The 12,686-nt window shown below is 42.5% G+C and overlaps 1 long non-coding RNA gene across 1 annotated transcript in view; it reads right to left on the bottom strand.

The window, feature by feature from the left end:
* LOC119865917 overlaps positions 1 to 12,686 on the bottom strand; it is a 67,169-nt gene that overhangs the window by 14,819 nt on the left and 39,664 nt on the right. Inside the window, exon 2 of the long non-coding RNA XR_005378456.1 lies at positions 4,825 to 4,860. This is a non-coding gene — a long non-coding RNA (uncharacterized LOC119865917). The remainder of the gene's footprint in view (positions 1 to 4,824; positions 4,861 to 12,686) is intronic.

The raw sequence follows: 12,686 nt of genomic DNA, 5'->3' as shown, positions 1-12,686 counted from the left end.
TGTTATTCCCTAATTTTCTCTCTAAATTAGACAATCTAAGCAAGCTATCAGGACCATGTTATCTCTACTTTCCAGAGAAATTAATTACTTGAGTTATGCCTTAACATCTACGTTTATAGAGGATCCAAGGGTGATTGAACAACCTCTATGTAATTTTTAGAAACAGCTAAAGTTATTGTCTGGCATACTATTAAATGTTCTTTTAATATAACAGCCTACAGTATAAATTTTTGCTGGAGTTTAATTCCAGGAAAACTTCTAATTCGGCAGATGGATTCATCAAATGCAAACAACGTGGACCACAGGACTGCCTGCCTTGCACTGGTGGTCAGAAAACTTCAGAATGAAATTCATCCCACTTCCTGTAGATAGTTTCTGTTTTGTTTTAACTCTTAAAAATTTCTCTTATTTTGTATTTTTAAAGATACCACAGTACTCTAAGAAGCAGTCATTTCTGTCTTAATAAATATAGAAGTTTCTATTAATCATTTTTTAAAAGAAGATCACTTTCAATGACTTTTGAAAAATTTACAAATGCTTTAGCAGGTTCAGAATACTGTAACTAAGGGATCCCTGGGTGGCGCAGCGGTTTGGTGCCTGCCTTTGGCCCAGGGCGCGATCCTGGAGACCCGGGATCAAATCCCACGTCGGGCTCCCGGTGCATGGAGCCTGCTTCTCCCTCTGCCTATGTCTCTGCCTCTCTCGCTCTCTCTGTGTGTGACTATCATAAATAAATAAAAATTAAAAAAAAAAAAAAAGAATACTGTAACTAAAAACTATTAAGATTTTCTAAGAACTTGGGGTGTCTAGATAGCTTAGTTGGCTCTTAATTTCTGTTGAGGTCATGATCTCAGGAGAGAAGATCAAGAGCTGCATCAGGCTCACACTCAGAAGGGAGTCTGCTTGAGATTCTCTCTCCTTCTGCCCTCCCCCCCACCCCAAATAAATAAATAAATCTTTTAAAAAAATATTTTCTAAGAACTTATGTCTAGTATGTGCTCAAGAGATATTTGATGAATAATGCCTAATTAACAGTGAACACTATAGCATTTAATAGTGTTAGCATGTGCAGGCTAAGAGTTCCTTTGGTCACACTTTGACATTCAGAGTAATTAGGTACAAATAAGTCCTCCAGTATTTATTTACATGGGTTCACAATGCATCCTGACCTGCCTTTCCTGCTTGATATTCCTTTAATTACCTTTACATAACTGAAGCTTCAAGCAAATGGGAATTTTCAGGCTTCTCCTAAGTTCCTTTCCTTCATTTATGCTATGTTCTGCGCTTAGCATATTTCCCCATCTCCTATTGTCACACCCCCGGGGTACCCCTCTGTGCATCCTTAAATGCCACCTTCTCCAACCCACCTTGCAGGATGCCAGTTCTCTCTTTTGAAACTCCATGGTACTTTGTTTCTTTCTTATGGTTCTTATATATTATGTTCTAATATCATCATGCAAGTGCACATACCCAGACATACACATCTGCTCATGAACCATTTGAATGCTTTATATCCCCTTTTAAAAGAGAGTGACTTATGAACAACATGTCTTTAAAGTATTCATCGAATTGAACTGCAGTACCTCTTAATTATAGGCATAAATTTTGTCCTAATAGGAATGAAAACCGTGCTACTGCTTATTACAATGCATTACATTGTTTAGACCAGATTATCTGGGTAGTTTACCCAAAGGTTTGTTGAAATTCAAATATATTTGGTTTAAGATTCAACAGCTCCCTCTCGTGGCCTCTGTGGGAAATTGAGCTTGCTGGCCTCCAGAGTTAAAACAGAATTTCATTTTATTTTTAGAATTTTCATTTGAAGTGATTCTCAATCAATTTCAGTTTTGATATTAAAAGTTAATTATCACGGGCACCTAGATGACTCAGTCAGTTAAGCATTTGCCTTTGATTCAGGTCATGATCCTGGGGTCCTGGGATGGAGCTCTGTGTTGGGCTCCCTGATAGTTGGGAAGACTCCTGCTCCCTCTGCCTGCCGCCCTGCCTACTTGTGCTCTCTCTCTCTCTCTCTCTCTCAAATAAATTAATAAAATCTTTTTTTAAAAAGTTAGTTACCACCGAATGGTAAATTTTATTTGACATAAAGGTGTCATTTTTATGTGAAGAATAGAGACAGTTATTGGTCAATGGTTTCCATCTCAAATGACTATAAACCTGCTTTTAAAAATTAACATATTTTAATTTAAATGTTAATAAATATTTTTTTAAAATTTTTATTTATTTATGATAGTTACAGAGAGAGAGAGAGGCAGAGACACAGGCAGAGGGAGAAGCAGGCTCCATGCACCGGGAGCCCGATGTGGGATTCGATCCTGGGTCTCCAGGATCGCGCCCTGGGCCAAAGGCAGGCGCCAAACCGCTGCGCCACCCAGGGATCCCTAAATGTTAATAAATATTTGATTAAGGTTTAAAAGCAAGTTTTCAGAAAGTCACATATGTTTTTTCATTACATGAGAATGAACATACCTTGGAACTCAGTGACAATATAGAACATTCTATTTTTGCTTTTTCCAAAATTTGGAACAGTTTCAATGACAAATAAGTTTAAAAGCTCAAGCATTGTAACTATACAATCAAATGCTCAGTTTGCAATGGAACAATTTAAAACAAGGGACCAAGAAAATTGCAAAACCTTAAACTCAAAAGTACAGCACTTAACAAGGTCCAAATCCTTCAAGCCACCATGCCTAAGATCCCAGGGGGTTGCTGACATAAAGGGAAAAGCGACAGAGGAGGTCAAGGTCTGGCTGTGGGTGGGTCTCCACGCTCTGTGCTGGGCTTCCTAAGGAGCAGCCTGCCTCAGTGCAGCACATCACACGGTGAGAGGCTAAGCTTCAGTAAAGATAAAGTGTCTGAATTCTGGCAGCACACAAAGAGCTCCAGCTGGCCAGAAGGCTCTCCAGAAGGACTCCAGGGACAAAGGGGTGGGGATCCTAACCTCCCCCAGTCCTCCCTGGTTCCAGAGCGGAAGAGAAGAAAGAGAGGGGCATCACTGAAGTCTCCATCTGTCATTGCTAAATGACCTCGTTTGAGAAATTAAAACATCTATTTAACAGAAGCTTTTCTTGTATACAGACTGTCTCTTTCCCTTTGGGTTCCCATTGTTGTCTAGGATTCCAACAATTAATTCCAAGCAACATAAGTTCTGTGAACAGTTTGATGGTTCCCTTCTGTGGTTGTATTTTTGTATAAAATCTGACTTCAGCAAAGCATTTTCATTAATGATATTTATTCTAATTGGGAAGGAAGCACAAGATAAAAGAGGAGAACACACGTATGCATTGTAAGTTAGATCATCCTTTAGCGTGTGACTAAAAATGCTTTAAAATACACATAAATTATTGCTAGGTAAGAGATTTTTTTTAAATCACAAGTTTACCAAAAAAGCAAAACAAAACAAAAAACACGTAGAAATTGTACCTAGTTCTATTGCTATTAAATTTGTAGTTTTTCTACAGTAAAAATGTATACTGTTTTTCTCCATCATTAATAAAAATCATATAACTTTGGGGCTCCTCCTTCTTTAGAAACACATTCACCTTCCCTGAGTATCACCTAAATTATAATAATATGCCCACTGAAATCCACCTGGTCAGGGATGCTTCAATATTCTCCTTCATCCTAAATATTAAAAACATTGTAAAATAGGCTGAGTAAATTTTTAAGAGTTTATCATAATTGCTTTTCATCTGAATGTACACCAAATGATTTTGAAGTAAGATATTTAAAAAGTATGTGATAATCTATCCACTTAATAAGAAAAAATTTTGGAACCCAAATCCCATTATGTAATTTTTCCACAAACACAAATAGCTAAAAATTTTTAAAAATTCATCAAGTAAGCAAAATATGTTTAAAATTGCCTTTATTCCAGGTCAATGGTAAATGGCAAAATGTCAGGTAAGGTTGATGGTGTGCGAAATCAATGAACTTCAACCAAGCCAGCTGATCACCTAGCTAATAAGTTGCACCTTATTTATCATCTACTTGTCTACTAATGGATAGACATCATTGGGTTTCTGACATGTGAATGTAATCTCAAATTGGATTTCCTAAATTATGTATTGCCTAGCTCAGCTAAAGCTTTCCATAAGCTTTCATCTACTTCAGTTGGAGAATAAGGAGTATAAAAAGATATTTCATTCAAGACCTAAATGGCCTTCCTTAGATTCTTTTTTAGTCTTTAGTTAACCTCAATGGGTAAATTATGGCTATAAACAATGCTGAGATGAAAAACATGATCTTTTGTAACATTTCTATCTATCCATCCATCAGAAAAGACATTTTGGCCTTACAATCATGAGGTGGTTGTTAATACAACTTAATTTGTAAGAAGACATGAATATGTTATATACATGGACGTGTATACTAAAATGTGTTAAACCCTAAGTGTATATCCATCCAATAAAAAACAAAGAGCCCCAAAACACTCCCAGGTTTTTTATCACAATAAAATATCCTAAAAATGTGAGAAATCTCATGCTTGACTCTCCACTGATGTGAGGTGACTCATTTGCATTTGCTTACAAAATAAAATCATCCCAAAGTTTGCCTACAGATGGATAGGCCACAACAGCAGAATATTTGGTACCAATACTGCAGATTAATAAAGTTCATTTATGGTCTAATTCTTAATTATAGGAAGAGGAGGCCTAACCTCAAAAAGGAAGATGTCACTCAAAGGCTTTGATAGAAGGTGAATGTTGAAAGTCAAGAAAAGCATAAAGCTGTCAGTCTGAGTCTCCAGAAGTGTAGAAGAGATAGTGGGGTAGGGGAGGGGACAGGAATGGAAGCCCTTCTTACCAGGTTTGGAGCACTGGAGACTCGTAAGGACAAGTCCTGGAAAGGAAGGAAAAGATGTGCTGTTAGCACACAGATGTGTGAAAGATTGTTTGAAGTTAAATTTGGATGTTAGATCTCTATTTGACCTGAAAAAAAATGTATAAAGAAAAAAATATATACACATACATACATGTAGACATTTACATATACACACATACATCTCAAATGGCCTTAATAGCAGATTTTAATAGCATTGAGAAAATGACATGTTCTACCCAACATACTTGGATTGTGCAGCGGCCCCATGGTTCTGGCTGTGTTATTTTATAACTGAAAGCACTGGGTTTCAAATCCATTGATCTTTGGTTAAGTGCATGGACTCCAAAGTCAGAGTGCATAGGGTCAAATCCCATCATTTCTTGCTGCAGGACCCACAGCAATTATGTAACCTCTCTGCCTGGCTTGAAGCAGAATTGAGTGAAAACTACGTGAATTAATGTATAGAAAGGGCTTAGAGCAGGGCTTGGCACTTGTAAACATATGCAAATATATAGTTATTTTGGGGATTTGCTCTCCATGGCTAAAAACTGGACACTTTCTCAGGAATCCTTATTCCTTTATAGATATTTATTAGACTCTCTCCCCTGGCTCACTACTTGGCTCCCCGTCTGTAAAGAATTTCTGATCCCCAGTCCCTATGGCCTCATTCCATGCGTCCCGAGCTCATCACCATCTCTTACCTCCAGAAACCACCCTTTCCTGGATGTTGCCCGCCAATTCTTAGTTAGGTTCATGTTAATTTATGATCATCATACCATCTGGGTGAATAGAGAGCTGTTCGCTCTTTCGTTCACCAAGCTAACGCATATTTAGTGAATGCTGGCCCTGGGTCGGGGTGGGAACAACATAGGCATGAATGAGGCCGGCAATCTCTGCACCCACGTGACTTATCATGTCTTTATTCCCATGCTGGGGGTCCAGGCAGGGTGGGAACAGAACCTCCACCCTATTGCTGGAACTATGTGGCAAACTGCGTACTCCACATTCTGGAGTATCCTATAGGGCTACTCTCTGAACAAGGAGGCAATAAAACTTTTGGAAGAGAGAATACTAGAGGCACGATGGCTCAGAGGGTAAGAGCAAGGGAGGAAGGGAGCTGGTAGAGGGTGCTCAGGCTCTTGGGTTATGCATAGGTTCCTGGGAAAGGGAGTCGGCTCCAGGAGCATCGGTGGTGTCAAGGTCAGCCCAATGACACCTTGGCTGTAGGAATGGGAAGGCAATTTTAGGCCCAATGGTATAAGTGTAGTTTGTATCACTTTCTCTCCCTGCTGTTGAAGGATAGATGTCCCAAGTTCTTTCAGCAAGAACTCAAGAAAGCTGAAAGCCAGTTAAATAAATTAGTGCAGGGGTGCCTGGGTTAGTGAAGCATCTGCCTTCAGCTCAGGTCATGATCCCGGGGTCCTGGGATCCAACCCAGCAAAGGGCTCCCTGTTCAGCAGGGGGTCTGCTTCTCTCTCTCTCCTTCTGCCCCCCCCCACCCATTCATGCTCTCTCTCTCTTTCTCTCTCTCTCTCTCTCAAATAAATAAATAAAATATAATAAAAATAGAATTAGTGCAACATGCAGGGTGCTGTCAGAAATGGGAAGAATTTCCAACCGGACACTGATGAGAACTGAAACTGCTGGGAAACAGACATCCCAGCTCAGGAAGGGCAGCTACTGCCCTTCAGAGCTACTAGAGTCCTGTCAAAGGAGGAGTGCTCCCAAATCATACTGGCCTCAGCCTGACCAATCAGGAGAAACCACCAGGAGCAGAGTAGAAGGATAAAGCCACAAGCCAAGCCCAACGATTGACAGACTGTAAGAACATCTGGGGAAAATGTACCAAGTGTCTCAAATCCTGCCAGGGGACAGAAGGGCTTGGATTGGGGCTCCTACTATTTTACTGTAGGGCTCAGAACCCAGACACTTGTCACCATGGCCACCACGTCCTAACACACACACCCTACACCCACCACATCACCATAGGGCTGGGGTTACAGGTGCCGTCAGAGAACAAAGCACCATCAACTCTGTCTCCACATGGGAAGAGGAAGCCAGCACTCAGGGGGTGTAGGGAACACAAAACGGTGCTTTGGCTTCATGATAAAGTCTCACTAAATGATGAAAGTATCCCTTTTGGATGGTATATTATTATTATTATTATTATTATTATTATTATTATTTGTTGTTGTTGTTGTTGTTGTTGTTGTTGTTGTTAAGATTTTATTTATTCATGAGAGACACAGAGAGAGAGAGACAGAGGCAGAGACAGAGGGAGAAGCAGGCTCCATGCAGGGAGCCCAACGTGGGACTCGATCCCAGGTCTCCAGGATCACGCCCTGGACTGAAGGCGGCGCTAAACCGCTGATCCACCCGGGCTGCCCGGTAAATTATTTCTAAGTAAAATTAACTTTGTTTTAATTATTTAGATTTTGTCATGATGGAGACTCTAGAAGGTTTGCTAGCCAAAATTCATGATCCAAGGGGTACTCAAGAAAACCATCCTGGGAGAGGTGGCTCCTGTGAAGGCTGATGAAGGAGCGGGGGCATCGGGGCATCGGGGACCAAGAGGACTGCCTGGGGGCAGGGGGAAGGTTGGGAGGAAGGACTTAGAGGCTACAGGTGTAGGAGGTGGTTCCTGTGCTGCTGCTGTGTGGGGAGGTGGCTGCAGAGAACCACAAGTGATTAGCAATGACCAGAGCAGAAGCCCGAGCAGCAGGGGGTGGCAACAAGTGTGGCTGAAGAGCTAGACAGATTCAGATGGCTCGCTTGGGGGTTTAGAACCCATCCTGAAGATCGTCAGCCACCGTGACACGGTCAGATTTGTGCTATTGATAAATCACCCCCTGGGGGAGAAGGGACCTCAGGGAAAGAAATGACCTAGGAAGCTGGGTATTATCTCTGAAATTTCGTGTTTATTGATCCGCACTGTGAAGAGTTTTCTTAACGTGTCCAGTCCATCTGGTACCTGGCAGGGAAAGGTAAACTGGTAAGGCTTTAACTGACATTCTCAGAATACTTTTTAAAAGAAACATTTAATGGGAGCCTGGGTGGCTCAGATGGTTAGCAATCAACTCTTGATATCCGCTCAGGTCTTGATCTCTGGGTCGTGAATTCAAGCCCCATGTTGGGCACCATGCTGGGTGTTGAGCTTACTCAAGGAAGGAAGGAAGGAAGAAAAGGAAAAAAAAAAAAAAGAAACATTTAATAACTCCATGCATCAGTTTTGGAGTAAGCATTCATCATAGTAGATTTTCTTCTTCCAAGGCCGGTCTTGTTAAAACTCATATTAGGTCATTGTTTAGAAATATCATGTCTTGCTCTATTGAGAAATTATTGTTGTTCTTACCACTAAAATCCAGAGTCATAAAAGCACCAGAAAGAGGGATGGTAGGAGGCTAACAAAATGTGTGTAGATCACAACTTTAGCCAGCAGGGCAATTATTTCCTTTCGTCTGTCCCACACTAAACCAAGCAGTCTTTCCTTCTAAAGGAGGCCAGTAAGTAACAATGATCAACATGGGGAGGAAGACCTGCATGAGTTTGTCACAAACTAAAAAACTGAGGAAACAGAGGAATAGATGGTTAAACATCGTGTGACTAAAATACTTGAGAAGATGGGGTACCTGGGTGGCTCAGTCCGTTAAGCCATCGGTCCCTGGCTCAGGTCATGATCTCAGCGTCCTGGGATCAAGCCTTGCATGGGGCTTGCTACTCTGTGGAGAATCTGCTACTCCCTCTCCCTCATTCCCTCCTACCTGCTCATGCTCACTCTCTCTCTCTCTCTCTCACAAATAAATAAAATATTTTTTAAAAATAAAAAATAAATAAAATAACTGAAAAGACATGGCAGTCAAAAGAACACCTGAGAGAAAATTAATTTTTAACACTTTACATGATTGTATTTTTAAACTTTTTTTATAGTAAAAATGTTCAAGTACGCTAAAAAATAGAGTTGAAATTCCCTCCATGGGGGTACCTGGGTGGCTTAGTTGGGTAAAGTGTATGACTCCTGATTTCAGCTCAGGTCTTGATCTCAGGGTCATGAGTTCAAGCCCTGTGTTTTTAAGCCAAGAAAAGAAAGAAAGAAAGAAAGAAAGAAAGAAAGAAAGAAAGAAAGAAAGAAAGAAAGAAAGGAAGGAAGGAAGGAAGGAAGGAAGGAAGGAAGGAAGGGGAAAGTAAGGAAGGGAAGGAAGTGAAGGAATAGTAACAAAAGAAAGAAAGAAAGAAAGAAAGAAAGAAAGAAAGAAAGAAAGAAAGAAAGAAAGAAAGAAAGAAAGAAAAAGAAATTTCCTCTATGAACCCATCACCCAGATTTAACAGCCATCATTTCACTACACTCATTCCATTAATTTTCATTTTGCTGTTTTTTTTAAAAAGCAAATCCCAGTCTTCATGCCACTTCACCCCTGAATCATACAATATCCTCTCAAGAAGGGCCCATTTTCCTACATAAACATAATGCCATTATCATATTGAACAAAAATAGTATTCCTTAGTTAAGCAAGCTCTTGAGTTCAATGATTGATTTGCTGTAATCTCCAAGTTTACAAATAGGTCGTGTTCCAGAAATTTGGTTATAAGCCAGTTTAGATTTCAGGAAACATTTCCCACAAAAGCAACTTTAACTCAAATGTCACCTGAAATGGAACAATAAAAAAACAAACAAACAATTTTCCAGCTAAAAATGGTAGCAAGTAATGCTTACCGCACAAAAATGTTTTATTTCTATGGAATAACCTGGACTAAACTTCTTTGTATACATTGTTTTTGTCCATCTTTAAAATTATTTCTCTTCTAACTGAAATTGGACAATTAGGATCATCCTAAGAATCTTGCTTCATGCTGCCATACTTCTTTGCGGAAGGTGTTATAGACAAGCATTTCTCACATCTTAATGTGCATTGGAATTGCCTGGGCATCTTGTTAAAATGCAAATGCTCCTTCAGTACATCAGGGGAGGGGCTTGAAGGTACCATCTACATTGTCTGCTTATGGGCTGTCCATGGATCACCTGCTACCCCCACCCCCATATTCATACGTTGAAGTCCTAAACCCCAGTACCTCAGAACATGACCTTATTTGGAAAGAGGGTTGATACAGATACAATTAGTTTAGATGAGGTCATCAGGGTGGGCCTTAATCTACTATGACTGATGTCCTTATAAAATGGGGAATCTGGACATAGATGTGGACACCCGGAAAATGCCATGTGAAGTCTGCAGTCATGCTACTGGAAGCCCGGAGAGGACCCTGGAACAGAACCTCCCCTAGAACCTTCAGAGGGAGCATGGCCCTACAGACACCTCGATCTCAGACTTGCAGCCTCTAGAATTGTGTGAGATGCTCAATGTCTGTTGCCTAAGCCTTCGGTTTGTGGTACTTGTTTCCAGCAGCCCTAAGCAAACGAATACACCCCCCTCAGCACAGCCAGGGTTCGGAGGGATCCGACATTGAACACATTCCAGCACTGTACTCAGGGTTAGAATGATGGCTAAAAACTTAGCCCCTGCGGTCAGGCCCGTGTTCCATCACCTGTCCTGACTCAGGCCAAGCTTTGATTTCGTCCTCTGTGAAAGGGCCATGGTAACATGCAGGCCTGTCTTGTCAGGGTTTTTCAAGAATTAAATAAAAAACACATGTGATGGGCAGCCCGGGTGGCTCGGCGGTTTAGCGCAGCCTTCAGTCCAGGGCGTGATCCTGGAGACAGGGGATCGAGTCCCACGTCGGGCTCCCTGCATGGAGCCTGCTTCTCCCTCTGCCTGTGTCTCTGCCTCTCTTTGTGTCTCATGAATAAATAAATAAAATCTTAAAAAAAAAAAAAAAAACCACATGTGATGTTCCGAACTCTGCTGACTTTCAAGAAAGTATTTTCTAGGGCAAAAAAAAAGGGGAAAAAAACTCAGAAAAACTTGTAGGGAACCAGGGAGCAAGTGGGTAATAAGGAGTGGAAGAAGTAGGTGTGAACCACTCTTTCAAAGCTTTTGTTATTGTTGCTGTTTTTAAGATTTTATTTATTTATTCATGAGAGACACAGAGAGACAGGCAAAGACATAAGCAGAGAGAGAAGCAGGGTCCCCAAGGGGAGATCGATGTGGGACTCAATCCCAGGACTCAGGGATCACGACCTGAGCCAAAGGCAGATGCTTAAGCACTGTGCCATCCAGATGCCCCATTGTTGTTTTTTATTGTTAAAAGGAAAGTTAAAAAGAAATGGGACTTTGAAGAACACACAAGGTCAAGAAAAAGTGTTTTGTTTTGTTTTTTAAGATTTTATTTATTTATTCATGAGAGACACAGAGAGAGAGAGAGGCAGAGACATAGGCAGAGGAAGAAGCAGGTTCCACTCAGGGAGCCCGATGTGGGACTCAATCCCGGGTCTCCAGGATCATGCCCTGGGCTGAAGGTGGCACTAAACCGCTGGGCTACCAGGGCTGCCCAAGAAAAAGGTATTTTTTAGGATGATCTTGGTTGTAGATATCTCATCCTCATTCTCAGAATGGGTGGAACTGGACTATGTCCTCAGGTGCTGGGGAAGGCACAGGGTGAAGTGTGGCCCTGCCTCTTCCGGGTGCTCCAGAGCCTGGAGCCGAGATGCCAAGAGGCAAGTGGAGTCACAGACCAGACAATGGTCATCTGAGGGGGTCAGGCAGAGAGGCACGGGTCAGGTAGAAGGAATGAGATGCTCTGCAAACCAAGGAACTCAAATAGAAGTGAGAGCCCCACTCAAGGAGCAGGCAGTGGGACCTGGAGAAATTCTGTGAGGGGGGAACATGGGATCGGAGCAGCATGCATGGGGAGGGCATACTAAATGCACCGAGTGCTGCTCAGAAAAGCCAAGCTCACACCCCCTTTCAGTCTGTGTTTCAGGTCAAAGTTCCTCAAGCTTTGGCGACATCTCCCAGGTGACCCTGTGCCATCCTCCCACCCTGGTTCTGGGGCAGATATGTGGGCTTTGCCCAATGGGGCACTAACACATGGGACACAGCGCAGGTTTGGACTTGCTCACCTCTCCCCTCGCCCAAAATCCTAAGGACATGTCCAGGCTAACCTGCTGGAGAAGAGACCTTTGGCTCAGTTGGACCATCCGTCTGGGCGCCCGCGAGGTGAGGGAGCCTGGGCCAGCCCAGGTAAACCCCCAGCCTGCAGACCCATGCCCTAACTGAATGCTGAGAGCCACTAGGCTTTGCAGTAGCTCATCACATGGTAGAGATGTGGGAACAGATGACTGACCTGGCAGCTATGGCAAGGACTCCTCTTGGAGACCAGAGCCTCCTACCACACACCTGGGTTGTGGGGCTGGTAACGAGAGATAGGTGAGCCACAGACGCCAGGGGCAGAGAGAGGAAGGAACCACGGGAGCCACTAAAATTGGAAAGCCATGACCATGATCACCTTGGCCAATTTCAGGGGTCCTAACCTGACATCCCAAAGGGCAGCCTGTCAGAATTTCCTATAAGGGGGTCTCTCTCACCCTTAGATCCAGGAGGTATAATCCTTGTACTCATCCTAGTTACCTAGATGATACCCCAAAGGTACTTCCAGGTGGCCTGTGGCTCCTCCAGATACTGACCAGCAGGGAGCATCTGAGAGGAGACCATGAGAGTTTCGTCCACAAGCTGGCCTGCCCTCCCCTCACCCCATGATACACCATTTGGAATGTTTTGGGGAGGTTGGTAGGGTCCAGAGCCGGCAGCCAAGAAAGACTTCTTGAAACGACCTCAGTGCAAAATTGTGGTTTTATTAATGCACAGGGGCAGGACCCATGGGCAGGAAGAGCTGCTGCCCCGGGATTGGGAGGGGCGACTGATTATACACTTTGTGGTTGGATCGAAGAAAAT

This window comes from Canis lupus, chromosome 25 (assembly GCF_011100685.1).
Source record: "Canis lupus familiaris isolate Mischka breed German Shepherd chromosome 25, alternate assembly UU_Cfam_GSD_1.0, whole genome shotgun sequence".
NCBI classification, from domain to species: domain Eukaryota; kingdom Metazoa; phylum Chordata; class Mammalia; order Carnivora; family Canidae; genus Canis; species Canis lupus.
The sequence above is the reverse complement of the archived record's forward strand: the minus strand, read 5'-3'. Positions and strand labels throughout refer to the sequence as shown.